At 42.2% G+C, this 17907-nt stretch overlaps 1 long non-coding RNA gene across 1 annotated transcript; it reads right to left on the bottom strand.

Annotated features, from left to right (window-relative positions):
- Window positions 1–925: 925 nt before the first annotated feature.
- Window positions 926–8791, bottom strand: LOC120437928. Its single transcript, XR_005611510.1, has 3 exons — window positions 8735–8791; window positions 8226–8399; window positions 926–968 (listed from the first exon to the last, which is right to left on the bottom strand). It is a non-coding gene; the product is annotated as an uncharacterized LOC120437928 (long non-coding RNA).
- Window positions 8792–17907: the final 9116 nt, after the last annotated feature.

The raw sequence follows: 17907 nt of genomic DNA, 5'->3' as shown, positions 1-17907 counted from the left end.
CAGCAGCAAGTGTATCACTCCTGTTTTTTACCTGGAGACAGCAGTCGCCTCATTGTTCTGATACACAACACAAAACTATCCATAACACTACACACTAACTACACAAGACAACACATTAACTGCACACTCCAAACACGCTAAACGTCACAAATCTCTCACATGTCAAAACTTGCTCTTGCTTTTTCTGCTCTCTCTCTCTCTCTCTCTCTCTCTCACGCCGTCACTCCTAAAACTCCTCTTCTTCCCTAAACAACCAAATGTCATGTCGCCATATCATTTTATGATTGGTCGACATGGTGCATTTCTCCACCAATGGGCATTTTTTAAAATTTAAATTTTTTGGTCATAATCAGAGAGTGCTTGCTAGTGCTGTTCTTAGACCGCAAATGGGATGAATATACTGAGGAAAAAAAAAACACATATAAATTGTTTATTATGACTCTGGTTTTACGTGGCCTATCAACGCAATTTAAAAACTGGTATATATCACCTTGTTACTTTGTCTTTAAGTGGTCATGTGATTGGCTTACCACGACTGCTTTATTCTTCCTCAGTCAAACAGCAGGACTCATGCGATTGTTTTGCCCCCTTAGCTCCAGGTGTTGTGCTAGACAGTGATCGTGTTTTCTGCCAGTGGGAGCGTGCGGAGCTGCTGAAAGTGTAGCGCCCAGATTACTTACAGATGCTTCCATGCAACTGATATAAGATACGGTAAGATGAACACAGCTTCAACCGTCTGTTTGTTGAAAATATTTACGGAGCTCTTCCTCCTCTATCAGACATTCTCTCCATACCTGAGAGTGTCCAGTCTCCAGCCTGGATCCTTCAGTCCAGCCAACAGCAGCTTCATTCCTGAGACTCCTGGATGATTGTAGCTCAGGTCCAGTTCTCTCAGATGGGAGGGGTTGGAGCTCAGAGCTGAGGCCATAGAAGTACAGCCTTCCTCTGTGATCAGACAGCCTGACAGACTGCAGACACACCAAACAACAATCCATCTGTCAACAATCATTTTCTCTTTGTCACATACAATAACATCTATCCATTTACATCCATTCAATATAACTTTATTTGTAAGTGACAATTCCCAATGGACAACAACAGTCATCTCAAGCTGTTCAACAGTGTAAGGCAGGGGTTGGCAACCCCGGGCACGCATGCCACGGCTGTCTGTTTTTTGTATATTTGTTTAGTAGCGGTATGAATAATGAAAGATGGTGGATTGGCCAGGTGCTGGCATATGTGTAAAAATAACTCAGCTGTTTGGTGGTGGCAATGGCGGAGCTTCCACAGAGGCCAGCAGGTGGATGGGGGAAAGGGGAGGCAGGAGAAGGAGAGACTGCTGCCGGTCTGAGTGTCAGGTTAGCTGAGCTTCAGGTAAGAAGTTATGACCTGCAGTCCATCTGAGTCAGATATAAGCCAAGTGTAGGACCAATTTTTGGGTTAATACCTTAAGTTGCCGCTAGAGGTCACCCTTTTCTGTTTTCTGTTGGTTCATGTAAAGGTATTTAATAAGGTAGACGCACTTAATCGGCGTCAGGTGTGTTGTTAATTGTAAGAAGGTAAACAGTTTGTGACAGCTGCACTGTTATGTTAAAATGATGTTGGAATAAAGATTAAAAAGGACAAGATAAGTACTGCTAGAGTTATTGCGTCACCCCCATTAACAATGACCTTAGTGGCTTCAAGCGTAGGCTTAGCCTCTACACCAAGTTTAGGTGTAGTTTATTTTCGTGGTGCTGACTTTTTACAGTCAGTTACTGTACTGTACTAGCTAGCATGATGGAGTTTCTATACAGCTGGGTGGGTGCTATGATGGTACTAATACTTTTTTTTTTCTGTCCCATTTGTTTCTTTAGCCATCAGGATTGTTTGTCTGAAGACCAACAAGGATACCCAATGGATTTATTTTGCCAAATGGATCATCATGGCATTGCCGTATTGGTCCATTTGATCGACCTTTGTTTTTATTATATATTTTATTTTATTTTCAGTTGTTGCAGACGGGACAGAAATGAGTGGGGGATAGGAAAAGGAGAACGAAAGAGATGAAGGAGAAGAAAAACAGAAGGGAAGAGGAACAGTGAGAAAGGGAAAAAAATCTCCTGGATCACCTGTTGAGAGAGAAAGAATAGAAAACAAGCAAAAAACACAAAAACAAAGCAACAAACTAAACCCAACACCATCGCATTAATCTAGCTAAGTGTAAACAGCAGTAAATACTAAATATTGAATGTTGTTGTGCAGCATGCAGGACAGACAGCGCACAATGTGCTTTGAAGTAGCAGCCAAGAAAGGTGTATTTTAAGTCTACGAACAGTAAACACCCGTGTGCACACCTGTGTGGATCAGCGCACTTGTATTCAAAAGGTTTCCGCATGTAATGGTCTGCTAGAGGATGTAGAGAGCCATAGCCCTGTCCCCCAGGGCATGAAGCAGGCATGGAGGAGATCCAGGGCCCTAGACATCCAGAGGCCCTAGAGTGCGAGAGCCCAAGGAGGACCACCGGAGGGGCATCCGTGCCACCCTCATGGGAAGGGCTGAGGATCTCCAGACGAGGGGTCACCCAGTAGCCACGGAGCAGAAGCCAGAGGGGGCTGCAGGCCCACAGGCTGGAGGCCCGAGGGCTCCCCGTGCCCCGGAAGAGAGCTGACCGAGCAACAAAACTGATCAATGGTCAGCTGATCGGCTTTTCTGTCGCAAGTCCCGTCTGTCTTGTTTGTTTATCGCCCACTTTGCGCCAGAAAGAGGAAACCAGTGGATGTCACGCTAAACAACAGCAGCAAGTTTAAGCTTGATCAGCTGTTGTTAGAATTTATTTAACATTACTTCCGTTAATCCTGACCAGATGCTCAGTTCAAGTTAAGGCTTGAAGTGGCAGACCAAGAAAAATCTTGGATAGACAGAAGCAACAAATGGTGAGAAGCGTCAGAGACAACCCAGAGAGCTGTACCAAAGACCTACAACATCATCTTGCAGCAGATGGAGTCACTGTGCATCGCTCTACCATTCGGCGCACATTACACAAGGAGATGCTGCATGCGAGACTGATGCAGAGGAAGCCTTTTCTCAGCCCACAGCACAAACAGAGCCGCTTGAGGTATGCTAAAGCACATTTGTACAAGCCAGCTGGAATAATATTCATCAGACTGAACAGTTCATAAAAACTGATGTTTCATCAGTGGGACACAGAGAAATGACACTTGACACTGTTTCTGTCAGGTGACCAGGCTGAGACCCAATACATGTTTGTCTGTGAGCTGCAGGTAAGAAACTGTAATAACACACAAGTACACCTTTCACACACATTCATGTTCACAGCATCAATGAAAATGACCAACTTTGAACTTTGATTCCTCAAAGTTTGAAGAAAGTGTGGCTGAATAAATCATGTTTAATAACAGGCAGGATGAAAACCTGGTTTTAGGTGCTGTGGACTGATGAAATTAAAACTGAGTTATTTCGGCATAACAACGGGCATTATGCATGGAGGAAAAATAACTCAGCATTCCAAGAAAAACACCTGCTACCTACAGTAAAATATGGTGGTGGTTCCATCACGCTGTGGGGCTGTGTGGCCAGTGCAGGGACTGGGAATATTGTCAAAGTTGAGGGACACATGGATTCCACTCAGTTTCAGCAGATTCTGGAGACCAATGTCCAGGAATCAGTGACAAAGCTGAAGCTGCGCTGGGGCTGGGGCTGGATCTTTCAACACGACAATGACCGGAAACACTGCCCAAGATCCATTAAGGCATTCGTGCAGAGGAACAAGTACAACATTCTGGAATGGCCATCCCCAGACCTGAATATTATTGAAAAACTGTGGTGTGAGTTAAAGAGAGCTGTCCATGCTCAGAAGCCATCAAACCTGAATGAACAAGAGATGTTTTGTAAAGAGGAATGGTCCAAAATATCTTCAACCACAATCCAGACTCTCATTGGAACCTACAGGAAGTGTTTAGAGCAGGGGTGTCAAACTCATTTTAGTTCAGGGGCCACATGGAGAAAAGTCTATTCTCAAGTGGGCCGGACTGGTAAAATCATTGTATATATAACTTAAAAACAACAACTTCAGATTGTTTTCTTTGTTTTAATACGATCAACATAAAAATAAAGCTAGAGCCTGTGGACAGTATGTTCAAAATAGTACAGGCACAACATAGCTATTAATCATAAAACACCTCAAGTTATTTGAAAATTCTGAGGACAAAGAACACACAAACACACAGTGCCTCAGTGATTTACAGAACTGTTTCACAGATCACAGAACTATATCAGGGTGTCATTTCGCAGGCAGCAATGTAGATAAAAATAATGAAATCCTGTTCCCCAAACAAATACAAGAACCACAGAACAGGTTAAATATATAAATCAACTATAATCAATTAGATACAGTAGCACATCAACATATAAACATAAAGCTGGAGCCAGAGGACAGTGTGTCCAAAAGCACAACATAGCTATTAATTACAAAACACCTCAAGTTATTTGAAAATTCTGAGGACAAAGAACACAAGCACACAGTGCCTCAGTGATTCACAGAAGTATATCACAGATCACAGAACTATATCAGGGTGTCTCATGCAGCACTTTCAGTGGGGTTGCATAGTTTATTTGACTCCTTTTAGCTTTCACCAGCTCATCAATATCAGGCTTCACATCCTGAGTGGCAGCTAACTTCAGGATGTGATTCAAGTACTTGTGCGTGAGCCTTGAGCGTAGTTTTGTTTTATTTATGCTCATTACAGAGAAAACTTGCTCACCAAGATACGTGTTCCGAACATGCACAACAGTTTTGCAGCAAGGGCTGTCAAGTTGGGGTAACCCGGCAAGAGATTCTGATAAAATATGTTCATGCCAGCTGCGGCAAATTTGCCCTTCAAATCCGAGTCACACTGCAAGTCTATTATTTTAAGTTGGATCCTGACGGGCAGATCAGACGGATTCACGGTGAAGCGGCGAGCAAAAACTTTGAAGTCTTTCTCCAGTTCACCAAAAATCTGAAATCGTTGCTCAAACTCTAGTAACAGTCCCGTTATTTTATCTTTAAACCGCTTCATATCTGCCACACTTTGGATCGTGCACATTTTTTTCAGACAGGGAAGTGAGCTGCATCACCACCAGCGAGCTGCGTCTCCCACAATAACAGCTTCAACTTGAAAGAACGTATGCTGTCATAATACTGCGTGACAACTTTGTTGCGTCCTTGCAGCTGTTTGTTCAGGTTATTCAGGTGCTCTGTAACATCCACCATAAATGCAAGGTCCTGCATCCATTCTGTGGAATGAAATTCTAACACTGGTTTGCCCTTTTCTTCCATAAACTGTTCAATTTCATCTCGTAAATCAAAGAAACGCCTCAGCACAGCACCTCGGCTCAACCATCTTACCTCAGTGTGGTATGGCAGGCCATAGATGTGGTCTTTCTCTCTGAGAAGGCTGTCAAACTGATGGTGATTGAGGCTTCTGGATCGGATGAAATTAACAGTTTGGATGACCACCTTCATGACGTTATCCATTTTCAGTGAGTTGCAACACAAAGCCTCCTGGTGCAAAATACAGTGAAAAGTCCAAAAATCATGTCTTCCATTTGCAGATTTCACTTTATGTCTGAACTTTTTTACAACGCCTGCTTTTTTCCCGATCATTGAGGGCGCACCATCTGTAGCCAGACTGACAGTGCAGGACCAGTCCACTCCGACCCTGTTCAGCGCGCCGACGAGTGCGGTGAAAATATCAGCTGCGGTCGTTGTATCTGTCATCGGCACCAACTCCGCGAACTCCTCGGTGACGGTCAATGTGTCATCAACTCCGCGGATGAAAATTGCCAGTTGTGCAACATCTGTAATGTCCGTGCCTTCATCAATTGCAACTGAAAGTAAATGACTTTACTTTTTGCTTCAACTGGCTGTCCAAATCCGCTGAAAGATCAGAAATCCTGTTGGCAACTGTGTTTCTTGTCAGGCTGATATTTGCAAAGGCCTGGCGCTTCTCAGCGCACACAATCTCCGATGCCTTCATCATACATGTTTTTACAAATTCACCCTCACTAAATGGTTTTGAAGCTAGTGCAATTTCGTTAGCAATGAGGTAGCTAGCTTTCACTGCAGCGTCACTGATGTCTCGGCTGTGAGTAAACACAGACTGCTGTTTCTTCAGACCCACCAACAGTTCATTCACCTTCTCTCTTCTCCGCTGTCCTTCAAAGTCATATTTGTCGACATGAAGACTCACATAGTGATGACGGAGGTTATATTCTTTCAGCACTGCAACATGCTGGGAACACACCAAACATACAGCTTTCCCATTCACTTCCGTGAATAAATAGGAGGATGACCATTTTTCTTGGAACACTCTGCACTCTGCATCCACTTTTCTCTTTTTTGACAGAGACATATTGGGGCAATGAGGGTGCCAAAGCACATCAGGTTTAAATTTTGCGGGCAAAACAAAGTAGCTCACAATTGCTATTGCGCCATCCAATGAACACAATTGGAACAGCAGTTTCTTTATTGAAAAATTGCAGCTCATTTTTATACTTTACAAAATCATCTCACGGGCCGGATTAAATCCGTTTGCGGGCCTGATCCGGCCCGCGGGCCGTACATTTGACACCCCTGGTTTAGAGGCTGTCATTTCTGCAAAAGACAGAACTATTAAATGTTGATTTCATTTCTTTTTTTGTGGTGCCCAAATTTATGCACCTGCCTGATTTTGTTTAAACAACTATCGCATACTTTCTGTAAATCCAATGCCAGGAGCAGTGGGTGGATGGCAGCATCACCATGTAGGATCAGTGTGAGAATACATCATCATCCACAAAGAAAACCAGTCTGAGTGACTGATGCTCTTATTATAAATACACAGTTGAGGCTTGCGGCTGCAGTTAGCTGGTTTGCTAGTTAGCTGGGAGCTAACTCACTACTACACTGAATACTAAACTGTCTAAACCAGGGATGTCAAACATATGGCCCGTCACGTTAAGAGACAGACGGGGATCGTGCCATTACTTAAAGAAAGGGAGGGGGGGCAAACGTTCTAAAGACAGCAAGTGTAGTTGTACAGGCAAGTGTGTCAGGAAAAAGTGAAGACATAAGAGGGCTCCAGAGTAACTTTTTACCACGGTTGCACTGGTGCATCTAATGTTTTTCTTCAGTGCACCAGCACAAAAGTTAGGTGCACCCAAATTTTTCAGTCACATCACCTAACACCCCAGCTTTACATGTTCACTATTTTTTTAATCCCTGTCCATACAGAAAACGGATTTGTAAATTATTAGCTAACAATATTGTCAACACAAATTCCTTTTTTTGGAGAACATTTCTACAGGAAAGATAAGTTACCATATTATTCAGACCACAAGGCGCATTAAGCAAAACCAGTCAGATAAGTCAAACTTTACTCATCTCATTCTTCTTGCTTCCTCCACTTCTGTACCATTGATTCATTAATGTTGAATTCTCTTGCAGCTGGTCTACTCTCATGTTCTACTGCGTGGCTGATAGAGTTTGAAATCCACTTTGGGGTTCTTATACACACACTATGGTAATAATATGTTGAAGCACGGTACCTATTACTCTTACCAAAGTTGTACTAACACATTTTGATAGATTTTTGAAGACTTTAAAAACCTTTATGGTCAGTAAGCACAACCAGAATTCAAACATAAGGCACACTTTTGAGAAAATTGAAGGATTTTAAATGCACCCTATAGTACAAAAAATGTGGTACTGAAAAAGTTCTTGTGCTTAAAGTGGTCTAAGGAGCTTGGAGAGGAGCTTGCTTTACTGACCTGAAATTGAATATCTAAAAAATATATAAAGTAAAAAGAAATTTAAAATTAAAAGTGACTAAAAGGCCTCTAACTGAACATCTCAGTATCTGAGCATCTTACCTTGGGCATGGGCATTTGAGAGGTTCCACTTTGACTCTCTCTGGTTTAGCACCCAAGAGTGCGTCCATGTAATATGTTGTCGGGTGTAAGGATATTTGTGTTGTGTGCTGTGGATTCAGCTCTGTAAACTCATGACTATTTTTTGTCATTAAGTTTCTAATTAGACAACAACAAAAGAGAAAGCAGTTCCCAGGAACTACTTCCTGTTTCAGAACATTTCAATATAAGAGTATGTTACACTTCAGAATACCTCCACATCTCCTCTTATTAGATGATTTCATTATAATTAATTTACTAATTCTGTTAATTGATTAAAAAATGCTTGATCTCACCTAAGAGATTCCAGTTTACAGTGTGGACTCTTCAGTCCTTCAGACAGAAGCTTCACGCCTGAATCCTGCAGGTTATTGTTACTCAGGTCCAGTTGTCTCAGATTAGAGGACTGAGAGCTGAGGCGTAAAGACAAAGCTTCACAACTTCTCAATGTCAGGTCACAGTGACTCAGTCTGAAAAATAACAGATAAACGATAAAGAAAAACTACTTTTGTTCAAGTGTAATGAGATTCTATAACAGGAATATTCAATCATCTTTTTTGTCAGGAAAGTGAGAATTAATGAGCAACAGATAATCTGAGAGAGAAGAGAGAAGTGAAGAGGGTACTTTTATAACAGTTTCACCCAGAAAAAAACTTCAAAAATGCCAAAAAGTATTCAGTTTTTAACAAAGTGGGAAGTGATGATCACTGAATAGTTTTATACATTTATACATCAGATGCCAACATCCAATACTCAACAGGCATAATTATTTAAAAAGTAAAGTGATGAGCACATATTAACTTACAGAGCTTTGTTGGATGCTTTGACCACTGGCAGCAGCCTCAGAAGAGCCTCCTCTGAAGCAGAGTATTTCTGCAGTTCAAACACATCCAGATCTTTTTCTGATGACAGTAAGATGAAGACCAGAGCTGAGCATTGAGCAGGAGACAGTTTATCTGTGGAGAGACTTCCTGATCTCAGGGACTGTTGGATCTCCTCCACTAGAGAACGATCATTCAGTTCATTCAGACAGTGGAACAGATTGATGCTTTTATCTGAAGACAGATTCTCACTAAGCTTCTCCTTGATGTACTGGACTGTTTCCTTATTGGTCTGTGAGCTACTTCCTGTCTGTGTCAGCAGACCTCGTAGGAGAGTCTGATTGGTCTGTAGTGAAAGACCCAGGAGGAAGCGGAGGAACAAGTCCAGGTGTCCATTTGGACTCTGTAAGGCCTTGTTCACAGCACTCTGGTGGAGAGATTGTAGGATTGGTTTGCTTATTAACTTAGACAGCATCGAGGTTGTTTGTTGTTCATCCAGCAGATTGAGTCCAGAGTTGATGAAGGTCAGATGGACATGAAGAGCAGCCAGAAACTCCTGAACACTCAGATGGATGAAGCAGAACACCTTGTCCTGGTACAGTCCTCTCTCCTCTTTAAAGATCTGTGTGAACACTCCTGAGTACACTGAGGCTGCTCTGATATCGATGCCACACTCTGTCAGGTCTGATTCATAGAAGATCAGGTTTCCTTTCTGCAGCTGATCAAAAGCCAGTTTTCCCAGAGACTCCATCATCTTCCTGCTCTCTGGACTCCAGTGTGGATCTGTCTCAGCTCCTCCATCATACTTGACCTTCTTCACTTTGGCCTGAACCACCAGGAAGTGGATGTACATCTCAGTCAGGGTCTTGGGCAGCTGTCCTCCCTCTCTGGTTTCCAGCACATCCTCCAGAACTGTAGCAGTGATCCAGCAGAAGACTGGGATGTGGCACATGATGTGGAGGCTACGTGATGTCTTGATGTGGGAGATGATCCTGCTGGCCTGCTCCTCATCTCTGAATCTCTTCCTGAAGTACTTCTCCTTCTGTTGGTCAGTGAACCCTCTGACCTCTGTCACCATGCCAACACACTGTGGAGGGATCTGATTGGCTGCTGCAGGTCGTGTGGTTATCCAGAGGCGAGCAGAGGGAAGCAGTTTCCCCCTGATGAGGTTTATCAGCAGTACATCCACTGAGGTGGACTTTCTAGGGTCAGTTAGGATTGTAGTTTTGTGGAAGTCCAGAGGAAGTCGACACTCATCCAGACCATCAAAGATGAACACAACCTGGAAGTCTTCAAAGCTGCAGATTCCTGCTTCTTTGGTTTCAGTAAAGAAGTGATGAACAAGTCCCACCAAGCTGAACTTTTCCTCTTTCAGCACATTCAGCTCTCTGAAAGTGAATGGAAATATGAACTGGATGTCCTGGTTGGCTTTGTCTTCAGCCCAGTCCAGGCTGTATTTCTGTGTTAAGACTGTTTTCCCAATGCCAGCCACTCCCTTTGTCAGCACTGTTCTGATTGGTTCATCTCTTCCAGGTGAGGCTTTAAAGATGTCTTCTTGTCTGATGGTTGTTTCTGGTCTGTCTGGTTTCCTGGATGCTGTTTCAATCTGTCTGACCTCATGTTCATCATTGACCTCTGCAGTCCCTCCCTCTGTGATGTAGAGCTCTGTGTAGATCTGATTCAGAAGGGTTGGGTTTCCTGCTTTAGCGATCCCCTCAAACACACACTGGAACTTCTTCTTCAGAGCAGATTTAAGGTTACACTGACAAACAGTAGCTTGAAGTTCTGAATGAGAAGAAATATGTAAAATATAATTTGAAAGTGGAAACAAACACAAAAACAATGAATCTTTAAAAAATGTTGCTCCATCTTGTATCTCTGGAAAATATTTATTTGTGCAGCCATTTAAATCTTTAGATAAATCCTCTTACTGGTCTGCAGACGGTCAGCCAGTTCCTCCTGCTTCATTATCCTCAGGAAGTTCACTGTGATCTTCACAAATGCCTCTCTGCTGCTGCTCCTCTGACTCTCTAAGCATTCTGGGTAATCTGTACTCAGAACCTTCTGGATCTTCTTCAGCTCGTTCTTCACAAAAGTGATGATGTTGTCCTCCAGCAGCTGGAACAGAATATTTATGAACGAGTCAATCAGACTGAAATCATGGAGCCAAATATCAGATCCATGTTGGACACACTGACAATCCACTGGTCTACAAAGAGCAGCATGGAGATGACTGTGGACAGAATAGATGTAACAGTAGTTGTTGTACATGTACAGACCATAAATATGGAGTCCAGCTGTGTTTGATGCTGCTGGGCAGACTGACCACTGGGAACCTCTGAGCTCTGCTGGTCCACTCTGTGGAGGAATCATGGAGAATTAGTTCAAGCACAGGCTAAAGATCCAGTAGTGTCTGCTCAAATAACTTTATTTGAATCACATTTGTCAAGTTTTAAACTCTCAGATTGTGTGAATTTCAAGATTTCTCAGTCTGTTTTTATGGACTCCCTAGTGGTGATAGATGATTTGCAGAAGCTCAGAACAAAGTTTGGGATTTCATTCATCTGAAAAGATAAAAAAAAAATCAAGTATATGGTAGAAGCCTGGAAGAAGGCGTGAAGAAGTGTGAAGAAGTGTGATATGGGTCAGTGAACACTCTGGATGTCATTTCACTATAGAGTTAATTCATCCAAGATCAGGTGCATACACTGAATTACACAACACAGGTACGGTGGCTCATGACAGACAAAATGGTGCCCAATGATCATTTCACCAACTGATCTACATAGATGAATAATTAAACTCTGCTCTTCACTCTTTATAGCAGCTCCTGTCCTTTAAAGGTTTGTCAGTTGCAGTTATTAGTTATTACACACGGTGACCCTTTAAAGACAAACATGAACCCACTCAGTACAGACTTTCCCCACAGAAAAGTCCTCAATCAGCAAGCCACCAAATCTAAGATTTTTATCTTTGTTGTTTCATTGTTTTCTTTTTAATGAATCTTTGTAACAATCTGAGGATGTTTCAGGTCAGATTTATCCAGGAAACACAAACATGTAAAGGAGTCATCACAGCTCTCTGACCTCGTTGGTCCAGGTTCACCACTGAAGATTGGAGGTAGACCTTTGGACCGGTCACTCCTCACAGACGGACAGCTGGATCCTGCAGACTGTGACCTCTGACCTCTGCAGACACAAACATGATTGAAGCAGCTGTGATCACACAGACTGCAGATAATGCAGCTGTTTCCTGTCAGTAACATCCTCTTAGATTAGAGTTCAGCTTTTTACAGGAAAACTGGACAAAACTGATTTTTGTTACAAATTCATTTTCATTTCCTCTCAGCTCACAAACACAGTCAGACAATCAACCAGAATCAACACTGATTATAATGTCAGTGCAGAATTATTTCTGTAACTCAGTGAGTTCATCTCTCTGACCTCGTTGGTCCAGGTTCAGCACTGAAGCCTGGATTTTGACCTTTGGACCGGTCACTCCTCACAGACAGACAGCTGGACCCTGCAGACTCTGCTCTGTCCTCCTCTTCCTCCATCATCATCATCTTATGGACTTCAGTCATCCTGAGGGGTAAACCACAAACACTCAGTGAGTTCACATTAACAGGAGTAACTGAGTCTGACTGTTGGCAGGTTTAAGTGTCTCTGTTTTGACCAAAGTTAAAACTGCTAGATTCTGATTCCCTTTCCTGATACTTCTTATGAATTTTCTGTTGTGTAAATCATGAAATCTATCTAATACTATCCAACAGACTGATGGCACAGCAGTGCAGAGGCTGCAGAACCTGCATCTGAAGCATCTGGTTTAAAATAGTTAAAAGAAATAATCCAGCTATAGCTGTTAGTATTTCCACTGCTGCACAGCAAATGACTTTATGATAAACTAAATAAACGTTACTTTTCAAACACAACCTTTACACAATTTGTAGATTCACACAAGCACTTTTTCTGTCTTGTTTCTAAGTGCTCCTTCTCAAACATTCACACTCTGATGGATGCATCGGGGAGCAACATAGGGTTAGTATCTTGACCAATGACATCATGCAGACCGGAATTGAACCACCAACCTACTGGTTAGCAGGTGACCTGCTTGACCACCTGAGCTACAGCCACCTCGTCAAAGTGACCAGTCACATTAGAATCCTGTCCTGCTTTGGGCTCCACCTCCAAACCATCCCAAGCAGCTTTATTGGCACTAGACGTGCAGGTAAACTCATACATCCATTCAGCTGCTTGGTGCTTCAGAAGGAAAATGTCAGCTTGTGATTTAAATCACAGGAAACTCACAGGTTAGAGTCCAGCCAGAGGGCTGCTGTTGTTTATCTGTAAAGTCTTTAGTCTAAACTTACACACATTAATAATTATGCGGACACATCTGGAACATGTAAACTAATCTAACCATGCAAACATGAAACCACCATTGTTCATACTCTAACTGCTAGCTGCTCTGCTAAGTTAACTGATGTTAAAGGTCAGAGTAAAGATATCAGGTGATGCTGCTGCTGGAGGTGATGTCTCGGACTAGCAGCATTTAGTTATTCAGCATTATATTTAATCCTTATTATCTGCTCCTGTCACCTCTGACAACTAGAATATTTAGCCAACAGTTTATTAACTTTGGTAAATTAAGAACAGGCATAAGCGCAGTCACCTATACTGCCCTTTAGTGCTGCAGCAGCAGGAAAATTAATAATAATAATATAATAAAAAATAATAATAATAATAATAAAAAATTCAGCAGCTAATCTGAAACCTCTTTTTCTGTCTGAAACGCAGTGACAGCAGACTGAGTCAAAGACAAAAACCTTATTTTAACACCAAATATTCACCGGCGTTACTTCAGGTTACTCTGGCAGCAGTTACCGCGGAACAGCGACCGAGCTCATTGTGTTTAGTCTGGCTGTGTCCCAATCCAGTGACCGCACGCTTCGTATTACTTGCAGTTCGCGGAATATGTACAGCAGGTACTAGGAAGTACGAGAAGTGCGGAAGTGTACACACATGCGCACGTGTACACTCATCCGAAAAAGCCATGTGAACCATGTGGTTCCACTGTGCATGCTCTGTCTTCTCCTAGCAGGGTGTGTGTTGTAATTAGGTTCATCATCCGCTGTGTGCATTTTGGCTTTTCATGGTAGATTTATACAAACAGGAATTACTTTGTCTTTTTATCCTGACACTATAGACCTTTGTTGTTTGACAGTCGAGCTTAAACAATGTCTTTACAAGCAGATTTTCTACGGTTAGTTAAGCGACTGCCCAACCGTGTTGCATTATCACATTGTTTTTAACAAATGTGCTTTGTTGACTGTTTCAGACTTTAAGACGCTGTGTATCTCAAGAAATGGGGAGATGAACATCTTTCTTGTCTGTTGTTGATGGTGGGGGAAGAGGCATAAAGGTTGACAAAAGCCAGAGAACTCTTTCATTGAGCCTGACACCCCCACGTTAGTTTGTGTATTTGACTGTCTAAATTTCAAATTTTTAGAGAAAATATGCCATCTTTAAAACATAGTGTTTGATAATGTTGTTTATCAAACACTGTGTGTGTTTTGGTTTTCAGTGTGAATATATACAAACAGGATTTTGTAAACTTCCCTGAAACTGAAATTGTAAAAAATTAATCACGCTAAAGCCGCCTCTACGTCATTTCCAATCACTTTTTTTTACAAGAAGTGTAGCTCATACATTGGAATAAATGTATTCTTTTCGATACTTTATAAGTATGAAATTAAAGATTTTGAGTTCGTGCACATTGTAAAACAAGAATCTAAATCTTTGTGTCACAATGATTTCTATAAAAACAGGTTGTTTATAGGGATAATGTGATAATGTGACCACCAGGAGTGTCAATGAAGACAAACTGATGATCAAAGCTTCGTACTGATGTTTAAACTGTTCACTGAGTAACATGGAGGAAAATATTCCACCTTAAACACTGCAGCTAGCTTCTGTTTACACCTATAGAGGAAAGTTCAAAGTTACTGGAATAGTTCATGAATGCTGACATGAGAAGTGAGCTCACAGTAGGTGTTTGTGCTCCTCTTTATTCTCCGTGGCCTCAGAAATGCTCTGTTTGTACATCACTTATGTCCAATGATAATGCTGTTAAACGGCTTTCGTTGAAAATATGAATTCAAATGAAAATAAAATGACATCATGAGGGAATTTTTACCACCCTGTCCATCAAAAAGAAAATAAGGAGAAAGTGTGAGTCTAAACTTTTGAAAAACGTCAGAGTGAAATGTTAAATTCAAACCTGCTGCTGCTCTGATTCCACTCGGTCTCGTTAGTCTGACTGTGAGTCCGTTACTGTGAACTGTGGAGCAGCATATTTCTGCTTTTTCTACTGGAGATGATCATCTGACACCGAGTTCAGGAAAGAGAAGTGAAACTTTGAGCAGGCATGATTTTATGAGGAAGTTTGAATGAAACAAAAGCAGAAATAGAGTCTGGACTTTAGAAACATGTAGAAATGTTTATTAGAGGCTGTCTGTCCTGTTACTAAGCGCAGCATTAAAATGATGTTTCTATTGTAGTTTCTATTGTAGTGAAACTTCAAACTGGTTCCACTGCAGCTAACAGAAACACTCAGTGTGTTAGAGGAAGTTGTTTTTAGCTGAGTTGTGTCCTTAATCCAATCTGAAGTGCCATGTTTCTTCTTCGACTTGTTTTAACTGGAAACATTGACTTCCTGTCCCACTACAGTGAATAACTGCTCTTCTTTAATGATTTGTTTGGAGCTGATTTTACACATTCATTTAGATATAATCAGTTCAAACTCAGTTCCATGAAATTCATCATTACTGTCTAAATGTTCCACTGACTGCAGAAATAAATAATAAATCAAAGGCTTCACAGTCTGTGGGTCCAGGCTAGGTCCTGAATGATTTCCATGAAAAACCTTTAAAGTGTCTTGTTAGATTTGTATTGTGATTGTCATTTATGCTTAGAAATATTTAACCATATATGCTTAGAGGTGTATAATCGATTGTGTAGTGATAGGATGTGTGATCTTCAGTAGGCTGTAAAAGGCTTTGTGTGCATTCCAGGGTGTTCTGGTATTCAAACCCACATCCTGGGAGCATGGGAGAGGTCGTACCTTGTCTTATTGGTTTATGGTAGGATAAACGTATCTATGTCTGTTTTAGGCTAAGTGCATTTTGTTTAGATGAACTGCTGGACTTCCAGGCCAGCAGGTTTAGGAAGTCATTAATGGGTTCACACACACACACACACACACACACACACACAAGGTATGTTATATGTTAATGAACCTATGCATATTCATGTAACCACAATAAAAGAGCAGTGTTACGGGAGAGCGGAGAGAGCAACTGAGGTCAAGCGAAGGAACGGCGCCTGTCCAGTTCTCTCCCGTGCACGTGAAACATAAAGAATGTTGCCTACTTCGTGTCTTGCTTGCTGTGTAATTACATTGCCTTCAACGTTCCAGCGGATAGGTTCAAGCTACAAACCTATCATTAATTGGTCCTTCGACGCCGGATCCCTGGAGTCGGCATTCACCGAGGAGAGAACCCTGACGTCAGCGAGACGTGAGAATTTGTCATCGGGCCGGTGGATTAGCTGTCCGTTTTCTCTCCTCGACGAATGACGATCGGCGGGATCCGAGGCTGATATTACACGCTAAGCAACACCGAGTAAGTTTAGAGTACATCTCTATAACTGTACGTCTTCGCCGGCTGTGTGGGGCGTTGTTCGTGGCCGCTTAGTGGGGCTAAAATTCGCCGTCTTAGTGGGGCGATGTACAAAACCGCTCAGTGAAGTTGTTGTACAGAAGCATTAAGTCGCAGAGTTGCGCAGTTCGAACTTTTTTGGTTCGCCGTCTTAGTGGGGCGAAATACGGACCGCTTTGTGGGGTCCTCTAATACATTCTCCGCCGCTCAGTGGGGCGTTGAGAAGTTCCGCGGAGTCCAGACTGCGCTGGACAATAGGCCTATTTTGTGTTGTTGTTGTTGTGTTGAGTGTGTTTGTGTTAATGACTGCGGAGCAGGCGTGGTCTGGGACACGGTTGTTGTTGTTATCATTGGTTCCTAAGCAACCAAGAGTGCGTCCGAGCGTGACAGACGTTTATGCTGGATTTCACTCCTGGGAGCGCACAGTATTTAAAAAAAAAGAAAAAAGTGACGGCTCCTTAGCTGCGCGGGTTCACGCGAGCACGGTCGCGCGGGTTTCACGCGGACCTGAGCCGTGCGGTTAATCGCAGGCTTATAAATGGAAGAGATTCAAATGTTAGAAGTTTTCAGGAAAACAGCAGCCTTGAAGAGCGTGTGGAGAAGGCCAGCTCACATCAGCAGCAGTTAAGCTATGCTCTGGTGAATGGCTTTCCCCCACTCCTTGCTGACACAAAATGTTTAGATGATTCTTTAGATTTCCCTGATCAACAACGGCCTGTGCTCCAGACCATTACTTTAACCAGTTGCTAAAAGTGATCTGCATTAAGCTTAAGGTTGCTCAAATTCAGTACAATGACATATGAGATGAAGTAAAATAGGCAAATATTCTAACTAATGAAGTGCATAGAGGCACTTAACCTGTTTGTAAGACTGTCATCCTATTATGAGCCATTGTTGAGATATAGAGCACACCTGTGAAAACAACTAATATGCTGAACCCTGTGTGAAACGGCTGAAAACTACATGATGGAAAAGCTGAAAATGTAAGTCTTTGCCGCTGTGGGCAAAGCACACAACCACTGTGTGAGGTTGCGTTGCTGTCTCTTCTGAGCTGATGAGCAAGCTACACATTATCAGATCGGGAGCTGGCTGAGAACTCATCAAAGAGAGGGAAACAAAACTATGATAATTATGATAACTGGAGTATGTAGCGTATCCGTGAGTTCAGCTTCTTCTTTCAGATGCGCAGCAGTTTTCCTGGATCTTGATTCATGTGTGTAGAGTGTTCATAGCATCAGCATCATGTTTTTGTTTATTTGCTTTGTTGGGTTGAAAAATAATTAAATAAACTTGTGATCATACTTATGGATCACCATGGCACATATCATCAGCCATATGTTTTATTTATGCAGATGAAAAAAGTGAGTGTGAATGTGCCTGACGTCACAGTGTGTGTGTGCGCTGTGTAAACGTAATTGTCACAAATTGTGAGAGCGGTGA

Source organism: Oreochromis aureus, linkage group 3 (genome assembly GCF_013358895.1).
Source record: "Oreochromis aureus strain Israel breed Guangdong linkage group 3, ZZ_aureus, whole genome shotgun sequence".
In the NCBI taxonomy this organism is placed as follows: Eukaryota; Metazoa; Chordata; class Actinopteri; order Cichliformes; family Cichlidae; genus Oreochromis; species Oreochromis aureus.
The sequence above is the reverse complement of the archived record's forward strand: the minus strand, read 5'-3'. Positions and strand labels throughout refer to the sequence as shown.